The sequence below is a fragment of the Neopsephotus bourkii genome, unplaced genomic scaffold, assembly GCF_033783945.1.
Source record: "Neopsephotus bourkii isolate Nb327-2 ecotype Australia unplaced genomic scaffold, CSIRO-AGI_Nbou_v1 NB_1685, whole genome shotgun sequence".
Classification (NCBI taxonomy): Eukaryota; Metazoa; Chordata; class Aves; order Psittaciformes; family Psittacidae; genus Neopsephotus; species Neopsephotus bourkii.
Window position 1 is genome coordinate 147,366 of NW_026902159.1, and position 27,559 is coordinate 174,924.

Genomic DNA, 27,559 nt, shown 5'->3' on the forward strand with positions numbered 1-27,559 from the left:
AAATATACCCAGTTTGTTGGAAATTATCATTGTATTAATGTTAAAAGCCTGTACAGGTACCTGCCTGTCTTCCAGAAAGTTGAATAGCATCAAGTTAGCAAACTTTAGCAGACCTCTTCCAACATCCATTATATGTGAAAATGCAGCGGTATTAAGGTAACTTTTAAATCAGTAAGTGCTGTGGCTCAGTATGGAAGAAGTGCAGTGAAGGTATCTGTTGTTTTGTAATCAACTACCTGTGATCTCTAAGATCTAAGGAGAATTGGACTGCAGGTATTAAAGGCTTAATCCAACTGTGAGGCTTTGATCTGCTAAAAAGACATTTTAGACCTGAATCTGAAAAGAATCAGGGTTTCAGTCTGCTTTTCTTTTTTCATCCTTGTTCTGTTGCCTAACAAAACGTGCACGTTGTAGCCTTGTGATAGATTTGACTGAAAAGCCTTTCTTTTACCAAACTTTTCTAACCTATTACTTTGAATGGAAACCTGTTATACAAAACATTTTTATATAACATACCCTGACATCTTCAGCACTCTAAGTTTTCTTTCTTAATATTATTATATACTTGCAGAACAAGGAAGATGACACATAAAAGAAGGAATTAGCAGTAATATTTCAGTTAGCTGGTTTATTTCTCTCTTCCCTCTTTGGCTGCACTACAGTCTGAAGTGGTTTGCTACCAACAGATTGCAAATAAAATTGCTAAAGAGTCCTGTGTGTTACAATTACTTTCAATCAGCTGCTTTTTTCCTTTATCTCCCCCCAGAATGGAGCTTCTTTAATAGACAGAGTACAGACTCTCAAATGATCTAGGAATATTTAATATCCTTATATTCAAACTACACTGAGGATCCTATAAACCTCTTGGTTTGCCAATTTGAATACCCTTTAAAACAAACAAACAAGCAAGCAAACCAGGGTTACCACATGCTTGTGACATTATACTGCTTCTGGAGATGAAGTGGTAATTAAAAGGTCATCTACCTTGCTCACATGTTCTGACCCTTAAAATACTGTGTTTAAATAGATGTAGAGAAATAGTAAGTGTTCTACTGCTACTAGAAGGCTTCAAATCACTGCCCACTATCAACATTAATTCCCTGAAAAACTGAACCAGAAGGATTTCTTGACATTTAAAAAGACTTCATAGCCTATACTCTTTAGTGGTCAAGATGCAAAGCTGATAGATTTCCAAATAACAAAAGAGAGGCTCAGAAGAGTTTTATTTCATGGAGGTAAACCCATGAGAGCAAGGCTTATGCAGGACAGTAGGGCAATACAGAATTAAAATCAGAAAACTGCAGCTGCTGCAGATGCGGGAGGAGGGAAATCCTGAATTTACAAGATCCAAAACAAGGCAGATCACTGAGGTGGAAATGGATCACAAAACAGCAATAGAACAATGCAAGGACTGAACCCTGTTGTTAAAAGGTAGTGAATTTGTAAGTTTTTTATAATATCCTTTATAAACATGCCTTTGGTTTTGTACTGAAGTGTGGCACCCTACAATGGGAAATGAACTAACCTGAAGGCATGTTCCATCAGACAAATGCCTACTACAACAGGCATAACTAGTTGGCCATGTAAGCACAGATTTCCTTTCCTTGGTGGACAATCAAATTGTTAGTTTCAAGTTTCCTCTAACTGCTCCAAAGCTGTCCCTGCCCCTCTTCCCTCCTAACTGTAACCAACCCATGTCATTAGCTGCTTAGTACTATATCCCTTTGTATTTGCTGTCATTCCATAGCTTTCCTTGCATCTGTATAATTCACTTCCATTTTCATCTCTCTCCTCTCCTGCCAAGTTCTCAGACTAATACTACTCTTATAATTAAGGGATCTGCCCAGACATCTAACTTTAGTTAACATTAGCAACAAATTCTCAGGTTCTATTTGTATTTCAGCATTCTCCTGTTTTTTAAATAGTTGCTATGTGTCTCAATGGAAATAATTAAAATTAAAAAAACCCAGAAGTTAAAGGGCAGTAACGAGCTAGGAAAGGATCATCATTAGCTTTATACCTAAAGAGAAGCCAGGTAAAATTTGAAGTGACTAAACATTATTTCAATGAATGAATAAGGACAATAAGAAGCTGCTCTTAAAATAGTACAGAAGTGCCTGGAAACCTTTCAGCAGTCTTTTTCAGCTTCAAGGAATGGTAAAGATCAGAGAATACAGACTGAGACAATCCTACAGTAAGCACAGAAGCAAACACAGACTTAAAAATCTTGGGTCTATTACCATTTTACTAACTTAATTCTGTAACCTGTTCACACTTACCAGGGACAGCAGATAACTGCAGAAAGGGATTAAAATCCTCAGATTACCTCTCCATATTCCTGCTGCCTTTCTAAACTCTCTCCCTAATCAAATATATATAGATGAATAATTATCTCAGCATCCCAAGTAGATACCATGTACTGCAGCTTAAATTATTAGAAGGAGTATAAAGCCTTTATTGCTTGATTAAAATGAATGTCAATTACATCAAATGTAACTCCAAGGTTACAGGCTTTGAGGAAGAGAGGAAACAAGACAATGAAAGAGGAAAAGAAAAATCTGTTGATTGACATTCCTCAGGAAAAGTTCAGACCTTCCTACAGAAAGTTGAGACCATAGGAAATCACTGTAGAAATCATTCAGCCTTGTGGGAAAAGTCTTGCAGCACACCACAAGCTGTCAGATGGACAGCAGGGGGCAAGTTGCAATCATCTTCCTCCCTTGGAACCTCCATTGGAGGCTGAATGGAACTGGAGGGTTAAGCTACAAAACTTTGCTGATGCTTTGCACAGATAAAGCATATTTAGCTTATCACACACTGGTTCACTGACAGGAAGAAAGGTATAGAGAAATTACGTAATTGTTTTAGGGCAATCCTATGTTGAGGAATCTAACTTGGGACAACCTTGGTATTGAGCCTATAGAAGTTCATTACAACCCAGAACCCCTACAGCTCCAGCACTGATAAAAAAGAACTGCCAAGTATCAGCAGGTGCTTTTTGTTTGGGGTTTGTTTGTTGGTTTGTTTGTTTAGGGGGTTTTGTCTGATTGCACATTCAATTGAATGAAAAAAACATGAGAAGTACTGCAAGAAATACAATTCCAACTTGGTAAGTCTGCAGTGCACCTCAGTGTCTTCATTATATAAAAATGTACAGGCTCAGGTCAGAAAGTTGATTTTTCTATACACCTACTATACAATGCAGGCACACACATCATAATTTCAGCTGGAAGAGGGGAATTTTTCAACAATATTTGCTTAGAATTTATCTTAAATGTATGAATTAGTCAAAGTCTTATAGAGCCAAATAAAAAGGCATCTGTTTAAAGAGAAATGTGTGTCAATCATTTGGGTAACCTCCTAAAACATTGGGGCTTCTCTAGAAGAATAAAGTAAATGAAACCCGGTGCCATCAAAAACTTGCCCAAATTCAATACATATTATCTCACACAAACTGCTCTAGAGGAAAAGTATGGTTATGTATATGGTTTTAAGATCTCACATGATGCCATGTATACTGTCTCATAGTGCTACACACTGCATTAAAGGGAAAGGGTTTTTTTAAAAGATCAGTAAAAATCAGGAGTTTCTGTTGTGAACAGCTGTGCTTTAAAATCTTTGTAAGAAGCCTTATAGCTATCTGAATGTGTGAAGTTCAAGTGTGACTTATTTTATTCCCTCTACAATTTAGCCACAACACAACTAGTTGTGGTGGGCAACAAATACTTAATATGCTGCTTTATCAGAGCCTTGTCATGGGAAATAAAGTAATTTATTTAATAAGATTGCCATGATAGCCAATAACATTTCAACAAGAAGGTTGCTCTTTGGACTAATTAAAACTAAAGCTTTTGAGACCTTCGTGCTCTTCCCCCTTCCCCTTCTGATGTGCCTTCAAAGTGTGAGACATGAAGAATCTTTCTGAGGTTGTTTACTAAAGGTAATTTGATAGAGTTTTGAGCTCTACTAATGAGCTCATGTGTCTTGCATATTAAAATGATATGACAGAATAACTCTGGGAATACAGAGTCCTTGGTTATTGGACCACATAAAGAACTGATTTCATAAAGGTCCCAACACTCCATTTATGTGTTGTGAATTTGTTTATATTCCTACTATTTCTTCCTAACTACACATTTGACCATTCTAGATGTGGCATCAAGATTTACTTTCAAATATGCAAAATGTGTTCCCTTTAATAAGTGTGTTTTACTATAGCTCTAGTACAGAACATTTGCCTTAAGATGCAAGTATGACCTTTGTTTCTACTTGTGCTTAAAAATTAGGAGTTTGCTACAGTCATCAAAAGCTGTCAGGCCAAAAAGATCTGGTTCCCTCATGCTCTTATGGTAATTTTCCTAACTTGAGTGAACACAAAACACATTCTGCCCCTCTACTCTGCTCTTGTGAGAACCCACCTGCAGTACTGCTTTCCGCACAAGAGGGACATGGACTCGTTAGAGCAAGTCCAGAGGAGAACCAAAAAGATGCTGCGAGGACTGGAGCACTTTTATGAAGACAGGATGAGAGAGCTGGGCTTGTTCAGCCTGGACAAGAGAAGGCTCCTTAAGGGGAGACCTTAGAGCAGCTCCCAGTACCTAAAGGGGCTACAAGAAACATGGAGAGAGGTTTTTGAAAGGGCCTGTAGGGACAGGACAAGGAGGGGTGGCTTTAACCTGACAGAGGGGAGATTTACATTATATACTAGAAAAACATCCTTCTCTGTGAGGGTGCTGAGGCACTGTCACAGGGTGCCCAGAGAAGCAGTGACTGCCCCATCCCGGGCAGTGTTCCAGGCCAGGTTGGATGGGCTTATGAGCAACCTGCTCTAGGCAAAGGTGTCCCTGCCCATGGCAGGGGGCTGGAGCTGGATGAGCTTTAAGGTGCCTTCCAACCCAAACTATTCTATGATGTCTCAAAACTGCAATGTGCTTAACAGGGAATTAGAGAAATATATTTGCCTTGTCACTCAGGAAAATGTTCTGTTATAAAAATTATATGAAGGGAAAAGGCAGCTTAACTTAAAAAAAAGTTAAAAATAAAAAAAATAACAAAAAAGAAAACACAAACAAACAAACAAACAAACAAACAAAAAACACACCAAAAAAACAACTCCAGACTTACTCCATGCAAAATTCATAAACTGGTATATTTATGCTTGCTTCCTTATATGCACATTCAGTATATTTACGACGTTCATATTTTGAAACAAGGCAACGAAGAAAAGGTAAGAATTTAACTAAAGGCTTGACTCATTATGTCAGAAGGTACACAGTAGGCAGCTTCCTAATATGCATTCTAGAATGCAATATATACTGCATGGAAATTTTTCCAGAGGAAAAATATACCTTGTTATGATTAGTTATGATTCCTAAAGTTCTGAAATAATTTATGTGTCATGTGGGACATAAACTACCTCTGATTTTACACTTTACTTGTAAGGACTACTCTGGGATACCAAATCATAAAGCAGAATGTGGCTTGTAAACATCTACCAGCGTTTTAGAAATTCACAACATTTAAATTGCCCCAAACCATCCTTTGGCAAATGCTTGGTTGAAACTCTAAGTGCCTATAACATCTGAGCAATGAAGGGGGATGGGAAGGAATGAATATTTCAAAAAGAATATTAGAAAACTTCCACATTGTACCTACCGCAAATCTCATGTTCCTATTTGGACAGACAAATCCTCCCAATTTACCTACTAGTTAAGAACCATCTGTTCCCACGTCCTGCTCCTGTCCCCTCCCACCTCAACCCTCCTTAAAACCAACAACCTACTCTCCCCCCAAAAAAATCCTAATCAAAACCCATACATAAACACACAAGCAAAACAACAATAAAAAAAACCCTACAGAACTTCAACCAAATGTCTGAGGCTTTCTGTGTATGATTAGCACAAGCTAAGAGTAGCAGAAAGCATGTTATTCATTGCACATCTGACAAAACATGAGCAACAGACATTCAGAAATGACCAAAATCAGTTCTTGGATAACATTCAATTGAGTGCATTATGGACACAATAAAAGTTCAGGATCTAACGCAGGCAAACACATGGTCCAGCTGCATGTGTCAGCTAGCTCTCATAATCCTGTTTCAGAAATCTTTATTGCCTCAAGCATTACTATCTGTTCAGTCTCAACCAGAAAGTATAGTTTCTACAATTTGTTTTGTAGTAGGAGTGAGGAACTCATGCTCCCCTTTGGACAACACGGAAGGTCATTCACCAAAAAGAGAAATAAATCAAGGAAACTTGACTTTTCCTGAAGTCTAAATTCTATCTTACTAAAGTCTTGCTTCTTTCTGCCATGCATCTAGAGTAGAATCTAAATAACCTGTGTCTGCTCATAGTGTAAGAGGTTAAAAAAAAGAGGAGTTATTTTCTCCCTTCACAGGGAAAACTAACTTGTCCATTCCTATAGTGTAGAGGGTGCATCATCTATGCCATTTCCTATTTTAGTGGGCTTCAGTAGGAATGTCTGTGCTGAACTGATAAATAGCTGATAAGTTTATCCAGACAACTGCACCTGAATTTCTACATTCTTCTGTGTCTGCTACATAAAAATAAGGGACTTGGTGTAGCATTTATTAGTAATGATATATCCTTCAAGTTACATGGGATATTAGCTTGCTTGAATGCTTCTAGTTTAATCAAAAGAAAACAACCATAAGAAACAAAAAAGCAAGAAGAATGCGATCTTGATAAACTGGGAATTTATTAATTTGGAAGTTTCAGGTTATTTTCTTACAGCTTTCGCTGTTATCTTTTCTCAAGCCACTCTAACCATGACAAGAATGTTGATATATTAATGTGTGTATATGTATATTCATTAACATTCTAGCAAATAAAATATAAAAATAACTGATGTATTCTACAAAACAAAGTTTTGTCTGAATATTGAGAAAAGGAAAATTTACACAGCATGCATTTCAAATGACAGATTATGAGTATACTCATGGGAGACCTGATTTTAGAAGATATGACGCCATCAGACAGCAGATAGTTGTTGTATGCTCATTGATAGCATATGCAAAGCAAATTACAAGAACCAGATCAAGAATCAATCACGGAAACTGAAGTCTATTCACAAAAGCATTTATCAAATCACTCTGGGTAAACACATTATTAAAAATAAAAAAGAAATTATTATAAAAGAGGAAGTGGTTTGCATGTGCAGAAATAAAGGTCATCCAATGAATTATTTGTTAGCTTTAGCTGGAAATTCTATCCTCGCTTGCAATGCAGTAAACTTGATCCAAATTTGTGTGTTTTGAAGACTATTTCTGTAACTATTGCATTATGCAGTTAAAGTGAGTAAATGCTGAATGAATACAGCAGAGAAAAGAATGCTTTTTCAGAAGGTGATTAACAGTTGGGTTTCAGTATCATCAATGTAATGGACATGAGACATTGTATAAGGTGGTTTGTCCAATCACTTTGTATGAAGTTTATCACAATAAACTTTATTGGTTTGTCCAATATCACATTGTCATGCAAAAGTCTACTAAAGAAAGAAAAGCAAAATGTCTCTCTGTAAGTCAGTTACCTTGCTTTCACAGACTTCTAAGAAAGGAAGGTCAAGGAAAACACCCCCCCCCCCCCCCCCAACCCCACACCAACATAACAGTAAGCATTCCCTTAGTTCTTATAAGTTCTACAGAGGGAACACCACCAGCAAACTCCACCTGCGTCTTTCCATATCTACAGCCCTAAGTGCCTCAGCCAGCCAACGCATCAATAGGTCAGAATCACCAGATGTGTTTTCACCTTGTTGACATACAGATGTTTGTAGCTTATGATTTAAGACAAAGAAAATGTTTCAAATCAGTTTACCAGCAAGGCAGTGGTCTTCTAAGAAAGAATTTTTCACTTGAAGATCATTCCAAGACATTTATCTATATTAAAAAGTAAAAATTCCTTTTCCAGTGCTGCACTGAGCTCTTGCAATTTGGAGTATGCTTTGAATTTTTGCATCTCACTGAATTATATTGGATATTTGAGGTAATGTGGTTAATCATGGGGGTTTTATGCTTTATATCACAGTAAAAATTATAGAATCATAGAATGGTTTGGGTTACAAGGGACCTCAAAAATCATCTAGTTCAGCCCCCCAGCAATGGGCAGGCACATCTCCAACTAGATCGTTGCTTAAAACCCTATGAAACCTAGCCTGGGGGCATCCACACCTTCTCTGGGCAACCTGTTCCAGTTTCTCACCATCCTCACAGTAAAGAATGTTTTAGGGCTATCAGGTATCACTTGAACCTGAGAGGAGACTCAGAATAATGTGACAGCATAAGCTCAATAATGTGACAGGCTAAAGCTCACTCTAAGCAAGGGCTACCATAACCCAGACTGCCTGGAAGCCAAGAATCAAATCCTGCTTCATGTTTATTGAACAAAACAGATACAGAATAGTGTTTTTCACATCCCAAACCAGGAAAAAACCAACCAAAACAACAATAACCCCAAAAACCAACAGCAAGAAAAGGCCCTACCTCAAAACCCAAACAAAACCCATCACCACCAGCAGAAAACCCCAAAAACACCCCCTCAAGAGCCATCATCTTACTCTTCTAAACAACTGCATTGATTAGGCTGCTCAAAGCACCTCCTCCCCCATTACCAGGATATACAAGTAATAAAATAATTACTTTTTTCTCCTCCCTTTTTTATTTGTGTGTGATGGCAGATAAGCATTATCTATTTACCTCATGTTAACGCATGCTCCAGGGAAGTATGGTGCCTAGTTTCAGTTTTAACCCCCTCAGACTGAGAAGAGTCAAACCCATTTCTCTATTTTATTCTCTATTACCTTATTAGTAAGCTTTGAAATATCACTTTCCAGAATACACTTCTGATCCAGACCTACAGCAACTCTTTTGCATAGATGCCCCACTCTCCAAATACACGTGGCATCCAGCTTTTAATTTCTAAATGTATTCAGGAGAAGAACATACATGTACTTTCAGCAACTTACTCAGGTTTCTCTTCTGCCTTCTTACTGTTTTCAGTTTCTGACTTCCCATTTAATTTCAGAAAGAATAACACTTTTCCCAGCTTTTACGAGCCAAACACGCCTGCATTACCACAATGTTAAACTGTGTGAGTAAAACTTTTAGAGCTTCTTTGTGAAATTCCCAGGCAGGAACATGTTATGCTTTGGCATTATAGTGGAGAAAAGCATGGAGCACTGCAGAAAATTCTCAGGTGCCAGGGAAGAACTAGAGATCAGTAGAAGGACATACCACACAAAGTCATTGCCCAATTGAAAGACTGGTGATACTCGGCTTCTGCTTTCTACAGCATCAGAGAAAGCCAGATTCTTTCACTTTATGTACATAATTGACTTTGACTGTCAGATAAAGCTATGGTGGATATAGAAAAAAAAAAAAAACAAAGAAAAAGCAAGCCAACAAAACCTGAAAATATTTATGTGTTTGGGCTTCTTTTTTTTCCTTTCTAATTTTTTTTTTTTGAGTGTGCAGAGGGACACATGTATCTTCCCACAAGGGAAAGGCTAGAATGATTCCAAATGATGAGTTAGCCTAGAGGTCTACCTAATAATTTCCTAAGTAACCCCAAGTTGCTCACAGTTTTATCTTGTGTTTAATACACAGTCCATATTTGCATTGCTGATTTATTTCACTATCAGAATTTACTAAGTAGGGGTGCTAGACTGTCTAACTTTTACTGTGTACTTCAAGCTATGGTTGTATGCAACCAAACCTTGTGTAGCTGTCAAAAGAAGGAAAACCTTACAAGCTTATTTTCTGTTTAGTGAACTGTAAGCAATAGAAATTTTAAAACAGACTGCACCTTAAGTATATTATGAACAAAAACATTCAAAACACTGAAAAGGAAGCCAGACAATCAGCAAATCTGTTTGTTTTCTGCAAATAAATTCTTTTCTTTAAATCAGACTAAGGAAAGTAAGACATTATAAAATTCCTAAATAATCAAAATTAAACTCAGTTTAAGAGATCTTTTGTTGATATTCCATGTTACATTCAAAGAATAACTTAGAGGTATTTTTAGAGGTCATCATGTGAGCAGACAAACCATAAGACGTTTGCAAATCACCAACAGCAGAACAAAGACTGCTTGACAATAAAATGCCAAACCCAATTAGAAAATATCAATCTCTCAGAGAAGAACTCAGAAGAGAAAAAAAAATAAATTCAACTTTCACTAGAAATCTTTGAAATCATCTGCTTAAGTCCCAGAAATTCCATGTGGTGACATAATCTGTAGAGATTTACTGTGGCATTTATTTATATAAAAATGAAGTTAAATAATTTTAAAAAGTCAAATTGGAATTCCAGATGCAAGTCTCCAATAGAGGGAGAGCTTTTAGCATGTTAAGTAAGTAGCAATAGCTTTTAAGCTCTTCTGACCCTTTTTGATTTGAAGTTTCTTTTACTGCCAGCTATTATATCATCCAGGTTAGAAAATGTTCTTGTATAGTCAGTGGTCAGAATGCTGATGATGTAATTCATGGTTATGGAAATGGAGGTTATACTTGCTGACTTTTAAAAATAACACTAGCTAATTCCCTCATGACCTATTCAAGCCAGCGGAAGCTGCTGAAGGAGATATCTTCACAGTTAGAGTAATTAGGAAGCTTGGGAATATTAATTTCTCTGTAGGGTTATCTTCATTTTATATTGTGCTATTTATAATGCAAGTCAATGCAACTAATAATTCATTTTTTTACACATCATGATGTATCAGCTATTAGATTGCCTTGAGGAGAGAGAAAGGGAGGGGGCAAAAAAAAAGCAAGTGGACTAGAAAGCGTGGACTACCAGGACATAGTGAGACTAAATCTTCCCCTATTATGATCCAGGAAGAGAGTTTTTAGCAAGTTACAACTCCCAGCATGGCACCAAACCAAGTCAATAAACAAACTCATTAATAAAATACTGTATTTTTTGGTGTTCTCTATAAGTTACAAGGTAAGAATACACTGTAATGAGGAAAGCAAAGGGTCACTGGTAAAAGTGTAATAGCAGTGAAATGGATAAAAACCCCTATGGACTTTTCAAGAGACTTTTTCAACAGTGATTCACTTTCAGTCATGTTGCTACCTCCATAATATTATCATCAGTTCGTATTCCTTTGTGGAGTAGCCAATAGTGCCTGAACCAAAGTGAGTTAACAGAAATGTAAGCCTTCCTCAGGTGATATTAGGATGATACAATCCTAATTATTAATTAAATCTATGTTATGCTGAAGCAACCTGCAGCAGTGAAATAAATATAGATGGACTGAGACCCGATTTATCCCATGCTCTTTCAAAATACCTTTTCCATTCCACAGGAAACACCCTTCTAAATGATAGCTTCATGATCTTTTTCTAAAGACAGTGTATGAGGTCATTTAAGGCTTGGAGCAAAGTCATTTGTGATTGTTTGAAAATAAGCAGTTTCCCAGCTTGAATCTGGGTTTGGTACCAAATTACTCCTACCTGCGCTAATGCAAACATGTTCCTTAAATTCTGTCCTAGATTCTCATACAGCTGCTAACTCATGTAGGCAGGCAGGGACAATCTTAAGAAGAAGGATGCCAGAGTATGTAGAAAACTCTTAATTTTCTTACAACCATCTTAGCTCTTAAACGAGATAAAATCTCTAATAAGTCAGCATGGGGGTCTCTGCCATTGACTATGGAAGCTGAGGAAGAGTAAAGTATCTCAGAACATAACAAATATTAGAGACCAGGTAGTTCAGATAGTGTCAGTTTCAAATTCCAGATCTTTCTCCCATCTGTGTGGTAGTCAAAGAAATCCAGCCCTGAGGTGCTAACACAGGCTTTCTATTCTCACAGAATAGCTCCCCAAATTATTTTCTCAAGATACCATACGATAAGAGATAAGTCTGCCTTTCTGTTACATAGGTCTTAAGAAGCAATCTATCTTTCTTTTCCTCCTTACCCCATGCTGTTTTTAAAAGAAATCTATTTTTGAAAGCATTCTATTTAGAAGTTTGGTGTTTCAAAATTAATGGGAGAACTCTGGGAGAGCAGTGAGGAGCTCACAAGGGAAACACCAGACTTTCTGGGTATTTATAACAAACTCCTTAAAAGGTTTTTTTTTTCTTCTCCTTAGATATCCCTGAGTTTGATATCACAGTAATCATCAGAGGACAATGTTTCCAGAAGTTAAAAACTGCAAATAATCACTTGAAATATGTAAGACAGAGAAAATGCAAACTATGCTAGCAGAAAACTCTTGGTTTTCTGGATCTGCCCACATCTGGACAGTGAATAACAAATACACAGTTGGTGCCCCACAGCCACCTGTGTGCACAGTCAGGCAGCACATAGGTGGAAAATGCATTCTGCTAAAAAACCAACCAACCAGTGGTCTTAACTGCATTGGCAAGCTGTTCTCAAAGGGAAACAGCCCCAGGAATAAAGGATAACCTAAAGTTAGGGATCAGTAAAATCCAGTCATATAAAAACCATGATCTGAAGAATTACGTGGAGCTTCCTATCAGCATCTCTTTGAAAAATTTACTTTTATCCTCATGGCACAAACAGGATTCCAGAGATGCTTGTGAGCTAACTCTAAGGCACAAGATATAGGGACTGAATGCCTTTAGTTTGATGCTTCCAGTGTATACATGCTATTCTGAGGATCAAGAGAAGGTCTTCAGCTAGTGTAACATATCTGTAGTTTTCTACACTCACTGAAGAGTTTGCCTTCTCTATATAATAGTTTGAAACGCAAGTTCAGTTAAACACCTACAGCCCATACCACACACAAACAATTTGACACTGGTTACATCCGTAACACCTAAACAGCAGGCTATTGGCATTGCTCATGGCTACAATAAAGTAAACAGCTGAGATGCAAATGGAAGTACTTTCAATGTACTGGAGAACCCAAGTACCACACTTATTTTTACATTTGGTCTGATGCATTAGAGAACGCTAACATATCAAACGACAAGATGATAATCTGCATCCACAACTGCTGATAGAAAATTCAGATTGGGGGATCAGGGAGAGGAAACCCTGCAATAGCAATAGCTAGAAGTTCAGAAGTTTCATAAAAGGTTTAAAAAAATAAACTACATCAAAGAAAACAAACCATAATGCACACAGAAGGAGAGGTTTATGACACTAGCCTGTTTCTTATAGGGACCTAAACAAACAAGGTTACTTCTTGTCTCCAGAGAAGTGTGCTAATTTAAGCTTCAGTGATGACAAATGCAAAATATACTGCTCGTGTTTTTAATTTACCATAATACAGCTGTCTAGAATTATGCCAGAAATTACAGTGCAGGTAAGTCTGGCCATCATATTATTTGTTGTACTCTTATCCCTGGCAATACCTCAAGGTCTTCCTTCAGAGTGCAGTGAAAAATAGAGTTGAGGATTTTGCTAATACCTCCAACTTTTTTACTACTGTCTTCTCTATACTTTCACACCATCAGTAAGAAACTTTCTTTCCTCAACAAACAAAACAAAAATAACAGAATCACCTAGTCCACTAAACTTTACTAGAACAGTTTCATTTAAAGAGGGAAGAAACACTCTTGCATATATCTACTATCTGTCAACACTCATGTTCATCTACTGTAATCCAATTATATTTTTTTAGTTAACAGAGATACCTACAAGAATTAAAATTAACCAGTTATTTTCCATCTTTATCTGCTTGTATACACTGTACATAGCCACAAAAAAAAGTGTAAGTGAAGCAGAACTTTTGTTACAGAACAGGTTTGTAGTAAAATGAATATTTAACTTGTCAAAGTCAAGGTAAACAGCATCCACTGCTCTCCCCTCGCCTACACAGCCCATGATCTCATCACATAAGATAAAGACATTGGACAGTCACAATTTGCCCGGGGTGAATCCATAAAATCTCACTGTACCTGAGCACATCCAAGTTGGTAGCAGTGGCAAGTTCTGCCAACAGACTCAAGAAAATGAAGGTAACAAGTCATGTCCAGGGACCATCCTGGACATCAACTCGGGAATAGCAGGAAATGAGTCAGGAGCAGCCTCTAGTATGTCCATGAATTAGCCAAGAGACAGGACTAGAACCAGGAAAAGATTACTCATAGCATAGATCTGAGATCCATACAGTCAGCAACTCAAGACAGCAGGGAACAGGGCTGAAGACAGACATCTACAGGTGACCCAGCTCAGACCAAGACTGGTCACCTGAGCCTGTGAGCAGTGTAGGTGGGGTGTCACAAGTGAGACTAGTCAGAGCTCATTGGTGCACTCAAGGCCCTTAAAAGTGATCAATTGCCTCATTAAGCTGTGCTTTTCTTACCGTTTTTGCTTCTAGAAGCACTTCTTGCTTGCTACTTACAGGAGTACTCCTATTACCCATCATGTCCCTCTGTTTCAACTTCACCTGAGCTCTGCTTTTTGTAATCTTCTCCATGCACATTGAGACAATGTGCCTATAATTCTCCTGGGTAGCTTCTCCCTTCTTGCACCTTCTATGTACTTCCTTTCTGTATAGGAATTCAATCAGGAGGTGACTATTCTTCAGTGCAGGTTGCCTTCTACACATGCACTATGGAATCAACCATGCTTGTGGTTTGTGGAAGTCATCCTAGAAGGTTAGCCAGGTCTTCTCTGCCCCTTGGCCTTCCAGAACCCTGTCAGAGTCCTCACATTCTTAAGACATGCAAAAGATTATCCTGCTCTTAACCCACCTAACTCTATAAACTTTTTATTATTTGAACTCCTTGAGTGATAATATTGGCCTCTTAACAACAATATGTAGCTTCTAGAGAAAATCTTTGCCTTTTTCAGGCTGGCTTCAGACTTTTGTCTGATACCGTTATGGTTTGGTAGCTCGACTCTGTCCATCATCTGAAGAAGACTGGCTACTAGTGTGACCTTGGAGCAAAAAAACCAGACATCCATGTAGGATATTGCTGAACTTGGCATACATAATGTTTTCTGGCTGATGTTGAGCTTGCCATCAATCATTCCTTTCAAAATAGTCCTAAAAATTAATGATAGTCAACTTTTGTACCCTAAGCACGTCATCCCAAAAACAAAGAAGATCTCTCAGGGTTCAGTGCTATCACAACTCTTAGTTCAGAAAATGCACATGTAAAGTTTTGAAACTAAGATAAGTGGTTTGCAGTATAGCTCCTTATACATTTCCGGCCACTGAGAATGCCAGTGAGCATATCAGAGAGATGGGGTTGGATGAAAACTTGGATATACATAGTAAAATCCAGGAAGGACAGGTGAAATGCAAGATATAATACTGTTTGCCTGTTAGCTGAGAGTATTTATAAATCTCAAAACATTTCCATTTTTAAATTCTGTTATAACTCTTCAAAAGAAGCAGCAAACAAGTATATACTGGACTTCTACCACTACACAAGTTCTTAATATCTATAAAATCCATTTTAAGGATTTTCATTATGATGCATGGACTTGATTATATAGATTCCGATAACATTGTTTTGTCATCTGGCTTTGTTGAGATGGTAAACTGATACTTGTGTTGTCAAAATGTTCCTGGTTTAGAAATAAGTTGCATTTCAATTCTTGAACAGTACTTAGATGCTATAATGAGACATGCAATATAAATATTGCATACAGAAATGACAGATGACAGAGCTTGATGTGTATTTTCTATGAAAGACATGTTACGGTGTTCCTTTCCAGTTAAAATATCACTATAGCCAGCGAGTCCTTGTCAAATATATTTCTTTTACAGCGATACCAGAAAGGTCTTAAATAATGCAATAATCTTCTTCAAACATGGTAGATCTTCTTAGCCTTGTTTCTCATCTGCCCCACAGAAAACTTAAGTCTTTAAATCCCCCATCAGTAGCTAATTTGCTGCCACCTGCAAAACCACCACAAGTAATCTGATACACTAAACACATTTAGAGAATCTTCATTTTTTAATTCTTACAAACTCTAACAGTTTGTAGTTTAAATAGTGAGATGGAGAGTGACAATACAGGGTCCAGATCATGAAAACACTGTTGCTGTTACTAATGGACACTAAAGGATAACTGAACATCCTTTTAAAAATCACCACCAGCTAAAGGGTTTCAGCTGTTTCCCAGAACTTTCCAGTTGTGAGGGGTCTTTTTCTGTTGTTTAAAGTCTCACATTTTGGTGGTGTTTTTTTTTCCCTTGACACCATACCATGATATTGCCTCTCTGAAAACTGCAGACAAAGTGAGATGAATGTCCTAAAAGCTTACATACCAAGTGAACAGTTTATCAAGAAGCTATGGCCTTGTGTAGCTCTCAGGATTTCTCCCTCCTCTGTTTTAGGAGATCTAATAATAATTTGCATAATAAGTACAGAAAATCAGATACAAACTACTACATCTATCTAGACTCATTTGAGAAAAACACTAAGAAATAACTCCAAAGCAATACCAGTGAACCTACAGGTCCACTACTTACCATGAGCTAACAAAATTTTCCGGAGTGCAATATCCTTCTGTACTGCCCTAAAATGAAAAATAAGGAATAAGATATTATAAATGATAAAGAAGGACATCTGCTTCTGTCTTATTTTCCTTGATCAGATATTAAGACTCCTTCATATTTTTTTCTTTTTCATTTTATGAGCAGGAGGTTGGTTTTTCTTTCCTTCAACAGAAAATGTCAGAACTTATGAATAAAGTATTTTTTTTTGTTAAACAGACCTTTCTTTTACACCTTATTTACATTCAAAAAGCTTTTCTATGCTTTTTTGTATACCTGGCAAGTTTGAGCATATAGCTTATAATGTAATCAAATATGTGGTTATTATTCATATGGTAATGAATGAGGAAAAGAATATTACTTTGTTCTTAACCATTGCCAAGTTCAGATGATACAGAATCATAGAATAGTTAGGGTTGGAAAGGACCGTAAGATCATCTAGTTCTAACCCGCCTACCATGGGCAGGGACATCTCACACTAAACCATGCCACCCAAGGCTCTGTCCAACCTGGGCTTGAACACCGCCAGGGATGGAGCATTCACAACCTCACTGGGCAACCCATTCCAGTGCCTCACCACACTTACAGTAGAGAACTTCTTCCTTATATCCAATCTAAACTGTCCTATCACTACAGTCTCTCCCCAGTGTCCTTATAGCCCCCCTTCAGATAAAGGAAGGCTGCTATGAGGTCTCCACGCAGCCTTCTCTTTTCCAGGCTGAACAGCCCCAACTTTCTCAGCCTGTCTTCATATGGGAGATGCTCCAGCCCCTGTTCATCCTCAGGGCCCTCCTCTGGACTTGTTCCAATAGTTCCATGTCCTTTTTATGTTGAGGACACCAGAACTGCACACAATACTCCAGGTGAGGTCTCATGAGAGCAGAGCAGAAGGGCAGGACCACCTCCTTTGACCTGCTGGTCATGCTCCTTTTGATGCAGCCCAGGGTACTGTTGGCTTTCTGGGCTTTGAGCGCACACTGAAGCCGGCTCATGTTCATTTTCTCATTGACCAACACCCCGAACTCCTTCTCCGCAGGGCTGCTCTGAATCTCTTCTCTGCTCAACCTGTAGCTGTGCCTGGGATTGCTCTGACCCGGGTGTAGGACCTTGCACTTGTCATGGTTAAACTTCATGAGGTTGGCATCAGCCCACCTCACAAGCGTGTCAAGGTCCCTCTGGATGGCATTCCTTCCCTCCAACATATCAACTGAACCACACAGCTTGGTGTCATCGGCAAACTTGCGATGAGGGTGCACTCAATCCCACTGTCCATGTCAGTGGCGAAGATGTTGAACAAAACCGGTCCCAACACCGACCCCTGAGGGACACCATTCGTTGCTGGTCTCCTGCTGGACATTGAGCCATTGACCACAACTCTTTGCATGCGGCCATCCAACCAGTTCTTTACCCACCAAGTGGTCCACCTATCAAATTTAGAGACAAGGATGTCATGCAGGATGGTGTTGAATGCTTCACACAAGTCCAGGTAGATGACATCAACTGCTTTACCGCTGTCCATCAGTTCCTTAGCCCCATCATAGAAGGCGGCCAAATAGATCAGGCTGGATTTCCCCTTAGTGAAGCCATGCTGGCTGTCACCAAACACCTTGTTGATTTTCATGTGTCTTAGCATGCCTTCCAGGAGAATCTGCTCCAAGATTTTGCCAGGCACAGAGGTGAGACTGACTGGTCTGTAATTCTCTGGGTCATCCATTTTCCACTTCTTGAAAATGGGGGTTATATTACTTTTTTTTCGGCCATTGGGAACTTCACCTGACTCCCATGATTTTTTAAATATGATGGAGAGTAGCCTTGGTTAATATCATTAACCAAAAGAGCATAGCATTAGTAGTTCTGTAATAACATGTGAATCCTAGCATCTATTTGAAATGTGTAATATACCACTTCCCTCACTGTGATTCATACAGGTAAGAAGAAATTAATTTCTTTTAGAGAAGTTTTGAATATCAAAATTATAAGTTTAAAAAACTTTTATTTCCTGAATCACAGACCTAAAATACAATCTGATAGCAGAGGAGTAGCAAGTTACTTTGTGCCAACATGCATGCATTGACTTTATCTCATTAAGATGGAGAACTGCTATTTTGTACTATTGAATTTTAGATTTTCTTTTATAACTTTTATTGGCCTGATACCATCTTATCTTTCATATTTTTTGGTTTTTAAAACAAGCTTGTATTCTGGGCTCTGGTACAAGCCAACGTGCCTACTAATCTTTCATCTTGTGCTACTGTTAGTGAGATGGAAAATACAGCTCTTAAAAGAAGGAAGTTTATATCTGACCCAATACATGCAACTCAGAGAATTCTTCATATTTTTCAGAGCTTAGAAGACATCTCAGAACAATTGCCTCCTCAACTAGTTTTCTTTCCATACCTTATAATTCCCTCCCACCCATTGCAAAATATCCCTGAGGCAACTAACAATGCTACTGCTAATGAGTTGTTACCATTGTCAACATTGTCATCGAGTGTTCAATGTATTTTAAGTTAGGTAAGATATAGAATCACGATGTCATTCAGTCAACAGCTATCTCTCTATCACTTATGTGATATCACTATGCTACCCAATTTTATTCAACTCAAGAATCAAAACTATGATTGGCAGTATAAAGAACCAAAAATATTCCCTAAAAATAGTCATTTAAATTTATCCTTGATGCCAAGAGAGGATCCAACATGTCAAGATGTGGGCTGTGAAAGTAAAATTTCTGCACCAGTTTAAATATGGTCTTGACTTGAAAGTAGCCTGTTAAGAATCTTTTAATTAGCTATGTATGAATCTATAAGACACAAGGAATAGAGCAATTTAGTATAGGTCAATCACCTTACATATTTTGGTTAATATTTCAAATGTGAAGTACAAAAAACAGCAGGTAAGCAGTGGGGTGATGGGACTGGCCTTGTGAGAGAAAACTGGAAACATAGGAAGCGGATGGGGAAGAAGGCTGAGAAGCAGGAAAGGAATGATATATGATATGATATATGGAAGACAAAGGACAAAAATGTGCTGATAAGGACAAAAATGTGCTGAAAAGACTAAGGAGAAGGTGGCAAGGCTCAATGAGACAATACCTTCATCCAGAAAATACGTAGCTTGGTATTTCAAAACATCCTCCGTATTTTTTTGAATTCACATCCACTGGTGCCAGCTTGGAATTCCTCTAAAGGAAAAAGATTATTCCACTCTTTGTCTTCAGGCAATTCTTTGCCTTCTTTATGCTGCTGGAAGATTGACAGGATGCATAAAGTTATTGTTAATTTTTCAGTTATGCATTAATATCACTGACTTCACATGTTTTCTTTGTAGAGTTTTTTAGTGTTCCTTTGGGCTTCATCTGTAGTTTATGTTGTGGGTCGTCACTACAGCACACATACGTTCTGCACAGCATCCTGCCTCCCTTACCTCACTGCTATCATCTGGCTGGCAACTTTATTGTAAGACATCAACAGAAATGATGTAATTGCGTATTTTTGGCTCCCCAAACAGGCCACATTATGTTAGGCTGTAAAATATATACATGACATTCGTTGCTTTCCAAATTCAGGATTATCTGGCCTGTGCCTATGGCACTAACGTTACATCTGCTGGTGATATGCATGACAGCAAGAACAGAAGCTGAGAAGCAGTCTCAGAAGCTATCAAAGCTAGCAGCACTGAAAACACAATACCAGTTGGGCAATGCCTCCACAGCACAAGCTTTAGCTTTGCCTTAGCGTTTAATAACTTATATTTGCTATGTCAAATACTAAGAAAAGTCTGAAAGTATTCCTTAATGTCTTGGCTTCACAGTAGGTACAGTCTGAAGTAATCCAAGCTGGTCAAAAGGAATATTTTCTTGTCAGAAGACATCATTTCACCAAAATAAAAACATTCTATACAAATGTGCTGATTTTGACAACTCTAATTCAGTAAAAACTTATTTGTCTTTTGACATCATTAGGAGCATTAAGACTTTTAACATAATTTTAATTCAATAGCATCTCCTTTACAAAGAATGTACATGAAAAACAATAGTAAAAAATTACTGGTATTATTGAAATGTTTTGATTGAATTAGCATTACCTTTTTGAAAAATCATAATGAAATGAGTTCAGAAACCAGACTTTTCTATTCTATAGACCTGAAATTTCTGGCATATTTCTCCAAATATGAAGTTTAAAATCTTACCTCACTCCACTATTCAGAAATAGATAATTTTGTAAAGTACTTTCATGATGCTTTTCTCCAGAAAAAAATGATGTTCATAAGCTGATGCTTCTACTAGACACTTTCTAGAACTCAGAGCAGGTCCTAAAGTGATATAAATCAGAGAACTCCACTGTGACCACAGCAGGCAGGGTTTAATGCAATCAATCATCATGAATGCTCAGGCTTTTCAGGTGCATTTGACGATGGACACTTACAGCATGTTTTATAAAGTTAGCACTTATAGAACTTACCACTGCAGTTCAGTTTGCTGTTCTGTAGTGTGAATTTTTGGCAAGTCACTTAATCATCCTTTGTGTGGTCTCCTTCTGTAAAATTGAAATAATATAATATAATTCAGTCTGGAACTAGACCTTATACTTGCAGTATACAGATGTTTGCAGACTATGTAGAGCAAATGTGAAATGGCAGCATTAACATATACTACATGGTTAAAGGGGGGCATTCTTCAGAAAATAACTTCTAGTATGTGTTTATGGAGAACCTATTAGAAATACTTTCTTTGTCACTCCTACAGAATATATTAGAGTATAAAGGAAAATAAATGACAACTTCCTGCTTTTAGTATTGAGCAATTCTAATGTAGTTCTTTTACAGTGAGATTAAATATCTTGAGTTGCTGATTAGTAACCCCCTTGCAATTTAGAATGCCTACTAAATACATACTTTATTATCTCATTCATTATTTGAACTTTTGGAGACTGGGAAAGCACATATCTACACACCTTTGCAGCAAGCTAGGGGTTTTTTTTAAGTCTGCAAAGTGAACTAGTCAGTGATGGTACAGATGCTGTATTGCAAATCCAAGCCTCATGCACACAGGCTTATTTTTTAAAATTGCATTTCATGTATCTATGAGAGCTAGTTCATGAACCCTTGAAGACTGCAGATTGAAAGCTATTGACATAGAAGAATGAATTAGATTTTGAATAAAACCTGTAAGGAAAAACACCTTTACAAACTCAATAGTTAACAAATTCCTCCGTATTGAAGGATTTCTTTATATAGAGCAAGGTGGGCAAACCCTTCAATGGCACACCAGAGAAGTGTTAGAAAGAGACAGTTACTGGTTTGCAATTACCCTGTGGACAAGGTGTCCGAACAATATTATTTCTGTTATGTACTAATTATTATTAAATTTGTCATTACAAGCCATTGTTTGGATTTCACCTGGTCTGCCGTTGTCAGAGGGACAAAGGACACTTACTTTATCCCAGGAATTATCAAATTATTATTCTTGGCAAATTAATTGAGTCAAACATATTAGGAAATGGTACATAGGGTAGAATTTGATGCTTTCCCTGTTAGCTGTACTTCTGATTAGACGCAGTGTGTGGTTCACACCTATGCATGAATGTAAGAAAAAAGTATTAAGTATAGCTTAGAATATAACACTGTTAGTTGACAAGGGAGATAAATGCATGCCAGTTGTTGGAATTCTCTACATGTGGTCTAAAATGCTCAGCAGCAGAGCATCTACAATTCTGACATTCATTAACACAAATTACCTTGTGATGTATCCGAGGAGCCTGTAGCAGCATGCCATATAATAATTGTCTGGTACATAGTGCTATGGATTCTGCAGTGCCTCCCCAGAGTCTGCCAACTGCACAGCGGAAAACCAACAGTTTCTGTGCAACAGCTACGCATGTGGCTTGTTAGGGAACAAGACTCCTTAAACAGTCAGAAACAAAATGACAGTCTCCATTAGACCATTACACAGACACTGGATATCTTCCTTGCTCTCCAGAGCAATAGGAGCTTCTCAGTAACTCCAGTTACATGACCAAAGAGATATAACTGGCCCACAAAGACAAGCCAGGGTCTCCAACATGTTCTTTTCATAACATTGCTTAAGGATGAAATAAAATATTTTGTTGGGAGGAAGTTTCAAAATTGTGGCAAGTAATTCAAAATAGGATTAAAAGACATTATTTGAAAAAAATATTTTATCTATGCAATAGTCTTCAATATAAAATCTCACAGCCTGAATCTGTTTTCTCATGTGCATACCTATACAACTCAAACCCTAAACTGTCGTAATAGCTGCATGGACCCTTAAGTAAAATCTTTTTAGTTTCATAACTAAATTTCCTTCTATACAAGTATGTTCAACTTGGTAGAATGCCAGCTTAATGTTAGAGTTTGATAATTTATTCTATTACAGGTGTTAAATAGGAAACAACCTGATCCAGTAATAACTCATGAGAAAAAAGAAACACAAGTATATAATATTTTATTGTATATATGCATTGCAATTAGTGAGGAAAACAGACAGGCCCACTGATAACAGAAGTGGCTTTAATTATGCTTGTTATTATTGTGTCAGTCAATATAACTATGCCATAAAACCAAAATAAACATTTTGGGGTTTTATTGTTTTTTTTTTTTCTTCCATAGGTATATATATGTTAGTATATCTATAATATATATATGAAAATTGTTGTCACGCTGTAGTATCACATAGGTCAGTCTATTTTTCCCTTCACGATTTAAAAATAAGAAAAACCTGGTAGCTAATTTCAGTCTGGACATATCAGAAGCATCAGGTTCAGGATCTGATTTTATGGAATCATAAAGATTGATCCATGTTATTCCAGTTCTTGACAGAATAAGCCCTGAGGATTCAGTGGATTTCACTGAAGGCTGTTACCTTTCTAATTAGGCTACTCACTAAACCTTTAGTGAGCAGTTTTTGCCACAGAATGAAAGATGTTTGTCTACACAGTCTTAAATAGTAACGTTTTCAACCAGTGCATTACTTCCCTTCCTAAACTGTGCTCCAAAGATTGAAAGGTATCTTTACCCCCTACAGTAAAAGGAAGTTAGGTCTGGTGTTCAATTTATTAGTACCTAACATAGATATATGCAGCTTGCAGTAAATTAATGAACAGGATGTTAAGCTGGTTTAGCCCTGTGCAATACAGCTATATTCTGCTTCCTATACCCACTAATTCATTAAATGCCATTGCTAGCTGTGCCGCTACATCCCTCAAGATGTAACTTTGGTGCAGCGAGTTCCCAGAAAGCCTTTGAGTACACGAAGATTTTAGTTACAAGTACTAGTGGTTTTTCTTTTGTTCACATGGTAAGAAATGTGCAAACAACCACTATCACTGGGAATTCAAAGAATAATAGAGTGGCTTGGGTTGAAAAGGACCTTAAGATCATCCAGTTCCAGCCCCCCTGGCATGGGCAGGGATGCCTCACACTAGACCATGTCGGCAAAGTCTCTGTCCAACCCGGCCTTGAATTCATAGACTCAAACTTTTGTTTGGAAGTCAGTGCTGCAAATGCTATTGAAACATGACAGAAAAATACTGAAATTGTCAGAGAAATGTTATTTCACTTCCTTCTTAACCATGTCATTACATGTAAGTAGTGGTTGGAGTTATTTTTTATTTGGTACAACAAATATTCTTAACATCTTATATAACAGTGACATGTTGATATGCTCGGAATCTTTTTTGGGCAGAAGAAAATACTCCTAATGAGCTAAGTCCAGAATTTATTGCCAATGTAACTAATATCCTAACCATCTAATCAAAGGGTTCAAATCTAGTCATTAAAGGCAAAAGAAAACCAAATAACACTGGAGAATAACTTCTTAATAATAACAGAGTTAAAACTGCGGTACAGACAACTCCTAATATCTAGCCATTCCTCAGTGTTAAGGCTTAACCTTCCACTACCCTTCTGAGTTCTACGGTTGTTAGGTTATATTCAACTGCAGGAGGAGGAGGAGCCTGACAGCAAGCTCTCATCATCCCAAGTCCTTCAGAGGGGAAGATTTGATGTTGATGACAGGGGTTTCTTCCTCCTCTTTGGTGGCATGAGGATGATTTCTTCTTCCTACTCCTAGGATCCATCTGGAGCTATTTTAAATGTTTATATCTTACCATTTTTTATAATTTGCTTTTTCTTGATTGCTGCGATTCCACTTCACACCTAAATAAACCGTATGCGGAATGTCTTACATAGACAGACTCTTTTTTGACACCCTACAATCTCTGTTGTTCAGCTCCCATGTCTACTTCTCTTTAATTGACAGTAATTATCATAGATGAGCTGTGCATAGTCCAGGGTTTTCAGCGTCACCATGTTCTAGTTTTCCTACCATGCCATGCCCACATTCCTCTGCACTACACTCCATTTCCACTTTCAAGCTTCTGTTATCATATTATGCCGATACTCCTCTATCTCACTTTATTAAGAAAAGACCATAAAAGTTTGTTATATGCAGAAAAGAACCTCACTTGTTACTGGCATATATGCAAAACCAAAAAGAAACTTTAGGTAGATCAAAACAAGTCCAGACAAAGCCTAACAAGGTTCATTCCAGAGGCCTGAACCATCCATGTTAGTAGTGTAGTCTTTGGGCTACAGTTGCAGAAAGCATTAGTAAGATATGTAAGAAAAAGAAAAAAAAAAAAAGAAGGTGACAAGCTGAAATAGCTGCTAAACTGGGCAATACCAGCACTATCCTGGTAGTATCAGAAGCATTAAAGGAGGTATGAGCTGCCCTTCCTCTACATGAGAGGATGCAACCACACACCAAAACACAGCTAGGCATCCCCTGAAAACAATATAGTATCTCCTTTAATTTCTACTATAAAGTAAAACCACATACATTATGAAATTGTGGAATTGCCAAAGTGGTTTGAGATACACATGCTCCAAATGAATATCTTCAGGAAATGGTTTGATATTTGACTCACCAAGATCAATGTGACATGTAATTACCAAGAATATGTTTACACAGCTTGGATATTTTTCTAGAGTTCAGAGTAAAACCAATTGTGTAATGAAATACAGTGCATGACAAAGGTGGAGTTCTGTCTTGTGAAAGTTTTTATATATTAACATTCATAATAACCTCATAGAATGGAGCTGCTATCAAAGTGGAGAATAGAAAATAATTCAAACAAGCCATACTTTTTGGCTTAGAGTAAAATGCTGATAACCTATCCTGACTGTGATTGTATGACTCACTTTAATACTGACACATATAGATCCCACAAACCACAGAAACATTTGGGCTGTTATTTTTAATGGCCTTTTAAAAACACTTGCAATAAATGCAAATAATAAAACATCTTTATTACATTGCAGTACTTGGCAAAGAAACTAGAGTTGTTTTGGATGACAGTGTACTGATTCTGGCTGGGACGGAGTTAACTTTCCTTACAACAGCCTTTATAGTTCTGTGCTGTGCATTTGTGGCTTGAAAAGTATTGATAAAGTGCTGTTTTTCCTAGTGAGTATTCTTTGCACAAAATCATGGTTTTCTCACAAACCACCCTCCATCCCACTGTTCTGTGCCCCACAAAGGCCAATAAGCTGAAGGTGGGTAAGAGGTTGGAGGCAGCTGAGACAGTTGACTTGAACTTGCCACAAGGGTGTTCCATACCATAAGACTCCATGATCAGTAGCAAAGACTGAAGGAAAGGTGGGGGAAGACTTCTATTATTAAGGCATTTGTCTTCCAAAGCAACCAGTATCTGTACTGAGGCCCTACTTCCCAGTGGCTGGACATTGCCTGCTGATAGAACATAAATCTCCTGATTTTATTTTGCTGCCATATGTGGCCATTGCCTTTTTCATTAAACTGCTTTCATCTCAACCCATGAGCTTACCCATTTTTTCTTTCCCTGTTGTGTTGAGGAAAGTGGAGTGAGACAGCTGCATGGTGGAAGCATGGCAGTGAGTGAAGGTCAACCCACTGCAAGACATGCATTTAAAAATAATGTGGTAGTTGTTACTGAGTTCATGTATTTAAAAATAGTGTGGTAGTTGCCACTGAGTTCATGTGCCATTGTTTCAAAAAGAATAAAATTGCAGATCTGAGATAGACTCTCCAAACAGTAGGCATTAATATAAAATGCGTATTTGTGATACCATAATATAGAAATAACAAGAAAGCAAGAAGAAAGAAAGAAAGAAAGAAAGAAGAAAGAAGAAAGGTAGGAAGCATTCTTCTAGGGATTCTTTAGCAGAGGGATCAACTGGAAGTTATTTATAATTTCATTAAAATAAATGAAATAAACAACAAAAACTTAGCCAGGTCAAATCCCAAGGTCAATTACAAAGCTCCTGTTCAGTTCAGTTTTAAATACAAGTATATACAAGGCAACAGTAGGAAATGAAGCAAAACAAAGTTTAGGAGAGAAATTACCCACCTAGTAGAAACTTTCTCAAAACACTGTATGTAATTTCTCTCACTCTCACGTCAGCTGGGAACTGCTAGGGATCACCCACATAAAAAACTCGTAATAATTTTCTAGATTATGATTGTACTACAGTTCACAGGAGCACACCATCACACTCAAAGAAGATCAACTAAACGTATATTTCTCTAAGTTAGTCCAATTTTAATTAAAAGTGAAGGGTAAAATTTATAGCTTGAAGAAAATTAAGTGCTTGTTTTTTAACGATCCAAGTTTCTGCAAGCTCAGAAGAACTCTGTCTTTTTCTTTTTTCACACATCTGACAAACTTTAAAATTCTTGGGTATTTGATAGGATACTATAGCAAAAACCAGGAAGCTACAAAAAGTAATAAACAGTATTATAACCTGATCCGTGTTTCTTTAATGTTTCAATTACTTTAACAATAACTTAGCAGCCTTTCTATTTTACAGATGGGAAATTGAGTCAGAAGAAAGTCATTCAGTCACAATTTGCTAACCTAAGAGAAGACAGGATGCAACTTGAGTCAGGGATGGATGGAAAACAAGAAAGGTATCCTGGATATCAAACCCAGTTTTCCATTTACATTACCATAGTATGTGGGTATGCACACATGCTACACAGATCTAATTGCTGGTCTTTTAAGTAAATGTTTCTATCTTTTCAGGTTAAAGTTTTTTAAGCTTAGGTAGTTTTTCAT

General features: G+C 37.5%; 1 long non-coding RNA gene across 3 annotated transcripts in view; it reads right to left on the reverse strand.

Annotated features, from left to right (window-relative positions):
* LOC133224510 (uncharacterized) overlaps positions 1 to 27,559 on the reverse strand; it is a 104,159-nt gene that overhangs the window by 47,904 nt on the left and 28,696 nt on the right. For 2 of the 3 annotated variants that reach the window (XR_009728863.1, XR_009728862.1), the window contains exon 2: positions 19,538 to 19,687. This is a non-coding gene — a long non-coding RNA (uncharacterized LOC133224510). Of the gene's footprint in view, positions 1 to 19,537; positions 19,688 to 20,905; positions 21,010 to 27,559 lie in introns of those variants that run through there. The other variant, XR_009728860.1, reaches the window with a different exon arrangement.